This window comes from Macrosteles quadrilineatus, unplaced genomic scaffold (genome assembly GCF_028750875.1).
Source record: "Macrosteles quadrilineatus isolate MER2022 unplaced genomic scaffold, UCM_ALF_1.0 Scaffold_8__2_contigs__length_117827958, whole genome shotgun sequence".
NCBI classification, from domain to species: domain Eukaryota; kingdom Metazoa; phylum Arthropoda; class Insecta; order Hemiptera; family Cicadellidae; genus Macrosteles; species Macrosteles quadrilineatus.
Genome location: NW_026542601.1, coordinates 35,893,577 through 35,903,000, shown reverse-complemented (window position 1 = coordinate 35,903,000; position 9,424 = coordinate 35,893,577).

Below are 9,424 nucleotides of genomic sequence, written 5' to 3'. Positions count from 1 at the left end.
CTCGTTCGTAATATGTTTTGTACTTGTTCGTGTTTAAATGTATGTGTTTTTTACGTAATGTATTGTTTTATAAACTTTTTAACGACGTCAACTTGACCGACATGTGAGCAAGAAGTTATCCTGCTGACTTACGTGATCATGGTGCAACTCAGCATCGAAACCTGGTTGTAGAATTTTAACGACCATTTGAGCTACTGACAAAGGTAACTTAAAACCATTTATTAAGTCTTATAGCTCAGGGGCAGAAAAAACAAAAATGTTTAAAACTTACTATTACTGTTTAAATTAAACAATGACAGATTTCAAGATTTCACATCAAACCTCTTTCTCCATCTGAAGCTAGTGACTACTCCCTTTGGAAAGTTACAAAAAACTTACAACGTCCAAAAATTTGCATTCCACCTATTCTAAAAGAAGACGGTTCTTGGGCCAAAAACAACATCGAGAAAGCAGATGTCTTATTTGCTTCACTTCAAAGAAGTGTTCAAGCCATAATATAAATTAAAACGTTGAACAAGAAATTTTGGAATTCCTCGATTCTCCAAATCAACTTGATTTACCGATAAAATTGTTTACACCATCTGAAGTAGCTTAAGTAATAAAAGACTATTTAAACGGCAAAAAGCCCCCGGTTATGATCTGATAACAGGTAAAGTGTTGAAAGAGCTGCCTAGAAAAGGAATAGTATTCCTTACAGTACTTGTCAATGCAGTTTTACGCCTCGAATACTTCCTAATACAGTGGAAGGTTTCACAAATTGTTGTTATTCCGAAACCTGGTAAACCTTTAAATCAAGCATCCTCGTATCGGCCTATATCTCTTCTTCCCGTGGTTTCAAAAGTTTTTGAAAAACTTTTTCAAAAAGACTCCAAATTATAATTGATGAAAAAGAATTGTTGCCTTCCCATCGAGTTTGGATTCCGCCGAAAGCATTCCACCATTGAGCAAGTGCATAGAATAGTGAATGTAATCAAGGAAGATATTGCTTGAAAATAAACATTTTTGTTCATCTGCTTTTTTGGACGTAGCCCAGGCGTTTGATAAAGTCTGGCACACAGGATTATTGTTCAAAATTAAAACTTTGCTGCCCCATACACACTATGGAGTGTTGAAATCAATGAAATCGTATTTGTCCAAACGCTTTATTCAAATTAAATATCAAGATGTAGTTACATATGTGCATGAAATTGAATCAGGTGTACCACAAGGCAGTGTTCTTGGACCTATTTTGTATATTTTGTTCACTTATGACCTTCCAAGTACTCAGGGTATTACGGTTGCAACATTTGCAGACGACACTGCTTTTTTATCATCAAATCAGGATCCTATTCTGGCATCATCAAACCTTATTCAGGCTGCATTAGACGATTTGTCTCAGTGGCTACAGAATTGGAAAATTAAAGTAAATGAAACAAAATCCGTTCAAGTTACATTTACTATGTCTACAAGAACTTGCCCCCCAGTAACATTGAATAATGTCACGCTTCCACAATCCAACGAAGTTAAGTACCTTGGTATGCATCTTGACAGACGGCTTGCATGGCATTCACACATTTGGAACAAACTACTTCATTTAAATTTAAAATCAAACAAACTAAATTGGCTTATTGGTCGAAATTCAAAATTATTTGTTGAAAATAAATTACTTTTATACAAAATGATATTGAAACCTATTTGGACCTACGGTATCCAACTCTGGGGAACCACTTCAAACTCGAACATAGAAATAGTTCAACGATTTCAACCCAAAACACTAAGGAAAATTTTACAAGCACCTTGGTTTGTCACAAATAAAGTTATCCATCAAGATACAAAATTACCCAATGCCAGAGAAGAAATAAAAAAAAGAAGTGAAAAATATCAAATTTCCAAATTTCCTGGCAGTTAACCTCCTCGATAATAGTGAAGCTACATATAGGCTCAAAAGAGTTAATCCAATAGTTCTTCCAAATCGTTTTTAGTTAAACTTTTTATCGTGGTAACAGAACAACCCTTTTTCCATTCAAGGCTATGGTGTCTTATGTGGTACTTGGATTTAAGAACGGCCCTGCTGCTTCTTTTGCCTTTTCATTATTTGCTTTAATTAGTTCAATTGCTTTATTTTTCCGATCCCAAAAAAATTATGTTGTGTCACATCCAGACACAACAAGTGCAAAGTTGGTTAGGAAACAAGCTTACACCCACTAATTGGGGTTGGATAAAAGAACAATTCCAAAAACTCTATCTAACAAAGCAAAAATACCCCCGCCGCAGCAAACCTGCCGACTAAGCGAATTTCCATTTGTGTGAACTGATTTTCAATAAAATCTATTTAAATAACATTAGGTTTAACGAGTACCTAGGTTTGCTACTACAAGGAAACTAATAAAGCGTGGTTTTTAGTAAAATATTAATAGTTTAGTATAAAATAATAAATTGGACAAATTTGATCCAAGATATCAATAAACAGGCAAACTATATTATTTTACAATATTCTCCATAAGAATAACATGGGAATTTTAAATTTACAATTTTTGGAAGTTTCTCCGTTACCGATAACCGTACAAAAACAATTTGATAGCTTATTCCCTATGTGGGAAATTCGTTACAATGTAAATTATTTGTTTTTTAAGCCCTTTAAAAAGGTCTAAAGAAAAATTAAGAAATTTTGTATTTTGAGGGTCAAAAATGAGAAAACCCGTTTTTTACACCATAAAAGCTCCCGTAAAACCCTGTTCCCATGGTCCGATCGTGCTGGTTCGCGAACTCATTCAAGTTTATCCCGCCTTACACCTTCAAACCAAATTTCATCAAAATCGGAAAAAATTACTCAAGTTATCGCGTTCACGGACGTATATATATACATATATACAAATTTGAACGAACGGTGTTTTTGGCCTCTGGGGACATCAAAATGAAAAAGTAAATTAGTCCTGGGCCTAGGTCTTGCCATGAGACCTACGGTAATAGCTACTTCCCTATAGGGAAATTCGCTAAAAGACCTAGGACCCGTCATAAGTAAGAAACCTATTAAGTAAGAAACCTGATAGCCTATTCAATGGTTTCATGTTCATGCAAGAAATTATGTAAAAATTATTGTGGCTGCAGATCATCTGATTCCACATTGTAATGAGCTATCATGTTCAAATCCATTGCAATATCATGTCGACTCTGATGATTAGCAGTAAAGATCTGTTATATGACAGGTAATAATTATGCTCAATACTCTGTCGATAAGATATTGTACTGTGATTAAAAACAACCTCGTTTGATTAAATGATTCATTGTTAAATTCCGAATCATTTGGTTCAAGTCCTATGCATTTACGATTTTTTTCGATAAAGTTATAGGAATTTGAAATTTGGTTATGAAAAAGAGTAATTTTGAGAAAAAACTATTTCAAAAATGTTAAATACGTATAAAAACAGGTGTTTTGTATTTAAGAAACGATTCTGGTATCAAAAGAGTGCGTCCTCTTTGGAGGCAAAACTAATTTTAACTCAAGGTAGTTTTCATTAAAATAATTGTTTTATTGAAGCATGTCGTAAAAATAGCATTTCAGAAAAGAGACCTCTTGTCGGCCCTATATGTTTATTTCTCCATAAGGTAAGAAAAGGTACCTATTGTCGGGACAGCAAAATTTGTGAGATATTTTGTTCCTCGAAAACTGAACTTTGTTGTAGTTCTCTAAATCCTTTACAATGCAGGACAATTCATTTTTGGACTAAAGTTTGCTTATAAAGTGAATGTTAGAAATGGGACCTCTTGTCGTTATGGCGAAATAAAATTGAGCAACAAGAGGTATCTTTTCTCAGACCGTGCAGAGGCTAACAAAACGATTTATTTCGACGTTCTACATCGTCAATTCGATATTTTAATCGATACTGTCCTGTTTTATGATAAATGTGGTATAACAATCGATAGAAACCTATAATTGCGATATTTTCGACCTTAATTAAATCATCCGTACTGAGCATTTTGCATTGCCGACAAGAGGTCCTTTTGTGGGACCGCGTCTCGTTGTCCCTCCGTCTCGTTGTCCCTCCGTCTACTTGTACCTCGAGGCCTAGGGACAACTAGTCGTAGGTACAACTAGACGTAGGTACAAGTAGACGGTGGCTCACCCGACTAGTTGTACCTGCAGATTTTTAGGAGGTACAACTAGACGTAGGTACAAGTAGACGTAGGTACAACTAGACGTGTATCCCACCGACAAGTAGTATCACCTAGCTTGTACGGATGCGACCAGTTGTCCCTACGACTAGTAGTCTCTACGACTAGTAGTCTCTACGACTAGTGGTCCCTCCGTCTAGTAGTCCCTACGTCTAGTTGTACCTACGCGTATTTTGCGTCCTTATAGTCTAGTTGTATCCATCCTTCAATTCGTTACCCTGTTTAATTGATTACTGCACGAGTACTTTTTAATAATACCCTTAATTAAATCAGGAACTGCAGTCGATTGAGTATGATTGGCAAATATTTTTCACCGCAATACGATGTTTTAGTAGTTTTACAGACGTTAATTGGAGGCTGAAAGCTACGCATTGCTGTCCAGGGTCGAAATGGCAGCTATAGTTGTGATTAAAATTTTCCAGCCCTAGTACCGAAAATCGCTTATTTAATTAAAACATTTATATATATATCATTAAATATACAAGCAGTATATCCCTAATGAATTGCAATAGACCGCTGCCCAGCAATTATGTATTACTATTTTTGCTGATTCCTTTAAATATTTTTTCACATAACCTTAAAGTATTTGCATTGTTTAGTGTGCATATCTTATAGTTTACAATGGATTTCCCAGTGATCAATGAACAATGAAGTGTACAATGAAGTTGAGGTCCAGCGGTTGAAAACTCGACAAAAACTATGCAATGTACTACACATACTTTTCCTTTTAGCGAATTTCCCTATAGGGAAGTAGCTATTACCGTAGGTCTCATGGTAAGACCTAAGCCCGGGACCGATTTACTTTTTCATTTTGATGTCCCCAGAGGCCAAAAACACCATTCGTTCAAATTTTTATATATCTATATATAGATATATATATATATATATGTGTGTGTCCATCCGCACGATAACTTGAGTAATTTTTGTCCGATTTTGATGAAATTTGGTTTGAAGGTGTAAGGCGGGATAAACTTGAATGAGTTCGCGAACCAGCATGATCGGACTATGGGAACGGGGGTTTATGGGGGGTTTTATGGGGTAAAAATAGGTTTTTCCCATTTTTGACTCTAAAAACACCAAATTTCTAAATTTCTTTTCAAACCATTTTGTAGAGCTTAAAAAAACAAATAATTTAGTATATTGAAGCGTTATTATGCGCCTAATTGTTACGGAGAAAATTCAAAAAAATTGTAATTTTAAAATTCCCATGTTATTCTCATGGAGCAGAAGTCAACTGTTGTAGTTTGCTTGTTTATGAAAATATTTTAATCAAATTTGGAAAATACATTAACTTCTTACTAAACCACAGTACCTTTTAACATTTTACATAAAAAAACTTGTTTACCCTCCCTGTTGCAGTAAACCTAAGTACTCATTAAACTAATTCTGTTTAAATAGGGAATAAATGTGATATTTTTAAGGAGACATTTTAGTTTAAATCCAATCAGGCAAATGGAAATTCGCTAAGTCTGCAGGTTTGCTGCGGCGGGGGTATTAACATACACTGTAAATAATAAATGTGATTGGAATATGTTCCATTTGTTTTGATTTTATTTTCATAATTAGTTGTTATTTCGTCACCAGCATAGCAACCCGTTAAACCCATGTTAGTTTTAAACATTTGTAATTCTTTTTTTTATGTCTTTTTAGCCTATTTTAATTTATAAAGGCATTCTGTAGATCGACAGGAAAATACATTTCCACCGATATGCGGATATTTTCTCTGTGATGTTCACGAGCTGATAAAAAGGTTGTAAAGAAACATGCTTGCCTACATTATTGATATATTTTCTCAGTTTTGTATAGTTTGGTGAAAAACAGCAATCGTACCACGGACCGATTTCATCTTCGTCTCGAACTTAAAAATGATCCCGAGCTGAAAAAAGTCATTTTCGGCCCTAGGTACGAAATATACTCTTAAACTATCGTAGGATCGGTGAATACTAAACTCTATCTTGGAATTGCATACACTCGCTCCTATCTTTAAGTTTACGTTGTTGCCATACAATAAATGTATAAATAAACACAAAAATTCACAAGTTTTGTTGTAAGTACCTATATCATGTATAAATAAAAACATACAATAGCATCATGTGTAAGTGTATTCTGTAAAACTTTAAACAAATATTAGTAAAATAGTTTTCAGGTAAACTATTGTTGAATGAATTAGTTTTAAGATGTTAAATTAACCTCGACCCGTGCTATATGTTTAATGGAGTTTGTCCGGAAAAATACCATAGTAAAATTAAATCAAATAAATAAAATCAAAAGCAATTCATAACAAAAGAATAATAGATACAGAATGAACGTAATTTCTGAAAATCGACAGGGCCCACATATGCGAAGCCTGTGCGTGGGGACCAAGTTGACTCAATAATTGGCAATTTGTCATAGTCTTGTAACATAACTAACTACCACTACTATAATTATCAATACATTTTCAAAGGAGAAACAAACGTCCGATTATTTCTAGGCAGCCACAACAGATAACTTTAGAAAACTACGTTATAAGAATTAGAACAACTCAAAATTAAATTGTTAACATGATTTGTTTAGCCTAACGAAGAAAATCATGAAAACCAAATTTAACTCCCATAAGAAAAACATGGGGAGCAATTTCGTTTACGTATAAGCCGAGTGAGATAATAGAAAAATATACGCCGATGCTTGATGGCAAATCTGTGCGTGCATACCTTTAATTTGAGACCTCAATAATAAAAATGGTGGGGTAGCAGAGCCAAACGAATAACCCATTTTCTTAAATTTATAAGATTATTTAATTATTTATTTATTTTAATTATTTATTTATTTTACTTGACTGTTAATACCAAAGCAAAAGCTTCAACTTCGTATGCGTCCGGATTACGAATAAACCTAAAACAATCTTACACCAATTTACCAATAAGTTTAATAAACCAAAATTGCACATACTCCGGACAGATTTCTTATAAAGAGATGCTATGACAATATGATCAAATCTCTATTTAATATCGTTTAGGTTGTGTATTGATTAGTCAGGACATTGATTGAATTGAATAAATAAATATTTAAACAGTATATATACTAAAACATAAATACAGTACAAAACAAACATAAATGTAAAACATAAAACATAAATGTACAGTACATAAATATCCTAAGTGTTACAATAAATTAACAATTATCATTTGTTAAATTAATCAGTTCAATGTTATTTATATAATACGACCATAAAGATAGGCGAATGTCTCTCGTGTTTATTAGGACAATAACACAATATACCTTATTGTTGATTCAGGAACACGCCATGAACAGCTATTTCTGAGAAAGGTGAACGAAATACCTGTTGTAAAATGCAGCCAAAGACATCTGCTACAACGTATTTGACTTAACGTTATTAGTAATCTACAATAGTACAGTTTCTAAATTAAAACTATTTACATTAGTCAGTTCTTTTGGTCTTAACAAACTTATATATAGTTAAATATAGTTACTACCCAAGTTTGTGGAGGTATAATATCGCTTTAAACACGGAGCTATGTCTCTATTGTAATGATACCGGTATTGTTTGCGTATTCTTTCGATCCTTTGGTCCAGCATAAGATAGCGACCAGAAATCATAACGTAGCCAAAATAAAGTGTCTCCTAAAACTAATAATGTTTAATGGTAGCTCAACGTTATTATCTGAAGCAACATTGATTGAAACCCAGATTTGTGTATGTTAAAAATAGTATTTATATGTTACTATAACTTTTACAGTTAAAGATATTTAACAAGGGATTGCGACGTTGTATTCCGCGTTGGATGGTTACTACATTTAGCCATGTAAAACAGGTTAGTTAAACCTTCAAACCTAACAGAACTGAGCGATAAATAATTAATTGTAATTAAGAAACTGTAAATATTGTACATTACTAATAACGTTGATGTAAATAGTGGCCGCTAAGAATGTACATGGTAAGAACAGCATATAGGAATACAACTGAAAAGACCAAAAGGCTGCTTCATACATTTCCAGACTTGAATTTGGCTTAAGTAAAATTTGTCTAGTAATGTATGAGCGACTGTTACATCTACACTCTATCTATTCTATCTATATATTAATTACGTAAGCCGATTCTTTGCGTCAAAATTGTGGTGAGAGACTGGGAAATCGTAGAACGATTGTGGCATCTGTTGTGGCTGCCTAGAAATAATCGGACGTTTGTTTCTCCTTTGAAAATGTATTGATAATTATAATTAAAAAATAAATGATTCAGGATTTAATGGAAAACTTTTGCTTTGTTTTAATTTCAAAACATATGTTCAAGATTTATTCAATTTTTTTTATATTTTATTTTACCAATTTTAATTTTAGATTAATTTATTGTGGTGTTTAATCAATTATTGTATAAAGGGATAAACCTCAACGGCCACTCTTGGAAATCAACCTGGGAATAAAGATGAAATAGGTTCGTTCAGGACAGGCAATATATTTGTTCATTAATCATCAAGTAAGTACTATGACAAGTTCCAATGGGCGGAAACACATAATTTTTTAGAGGAGATTTTAACCAGGTACTCCAAAAAAGGTTCAAATAATATAGCCCAGCATGTACGGTTTTAAAGGAAGCATCCATATATAACAGTAAAACCTAGAGGTAGTTTCCGTTTCTTAAAACCAACCAAAAATATGCATGTCGAAGATTCTGATGAAAAGTAATTAATTGTTTTTTAACTGGGTAATGGAAACCTAACCAGTCGCAAAATAGTTAGGAATCAGCCGTTGAATAGACCCCTTTTTGATAGAATATTTAAAATCAATCGCACCTTTAGGAGGAATACCACCACATAATCTTACACTAGGCTAATAGTAGTTTTTATGTTGATCAGAAACAAATCTAGCGATACGTTTGGTCAATGGGATGCTTTTACTTTACACTAATTTTGTTAAACCTTTCCAAAAGGAGCATAAACGTAGAAATAATAACTTCGTAGGGATGCTAATTTAGCGGTTTTGACCAAGAACTAAGCTTATCTCAACACACCTTTATTTGCCTTTTCATTTTTGACGAAGACGATTTCCAATCTTTCAATCAGGGAAGCCTTTTTATTATCATCATCATCAAACACAAGACCAAAGCTACCTTAGTAAACCAATATTTATTCACAAACATGTTTGCTGCCTTTAGTAGTAGAGTTAAACCTCTGGAGTGATATAAATTATTTATTAAAAATAACGTCAACAAAAGCAAAGAAAGACTAATAACAAACTGTTTCTCAATGAGCTGCAGACAAGCCAAATTTTCCTGG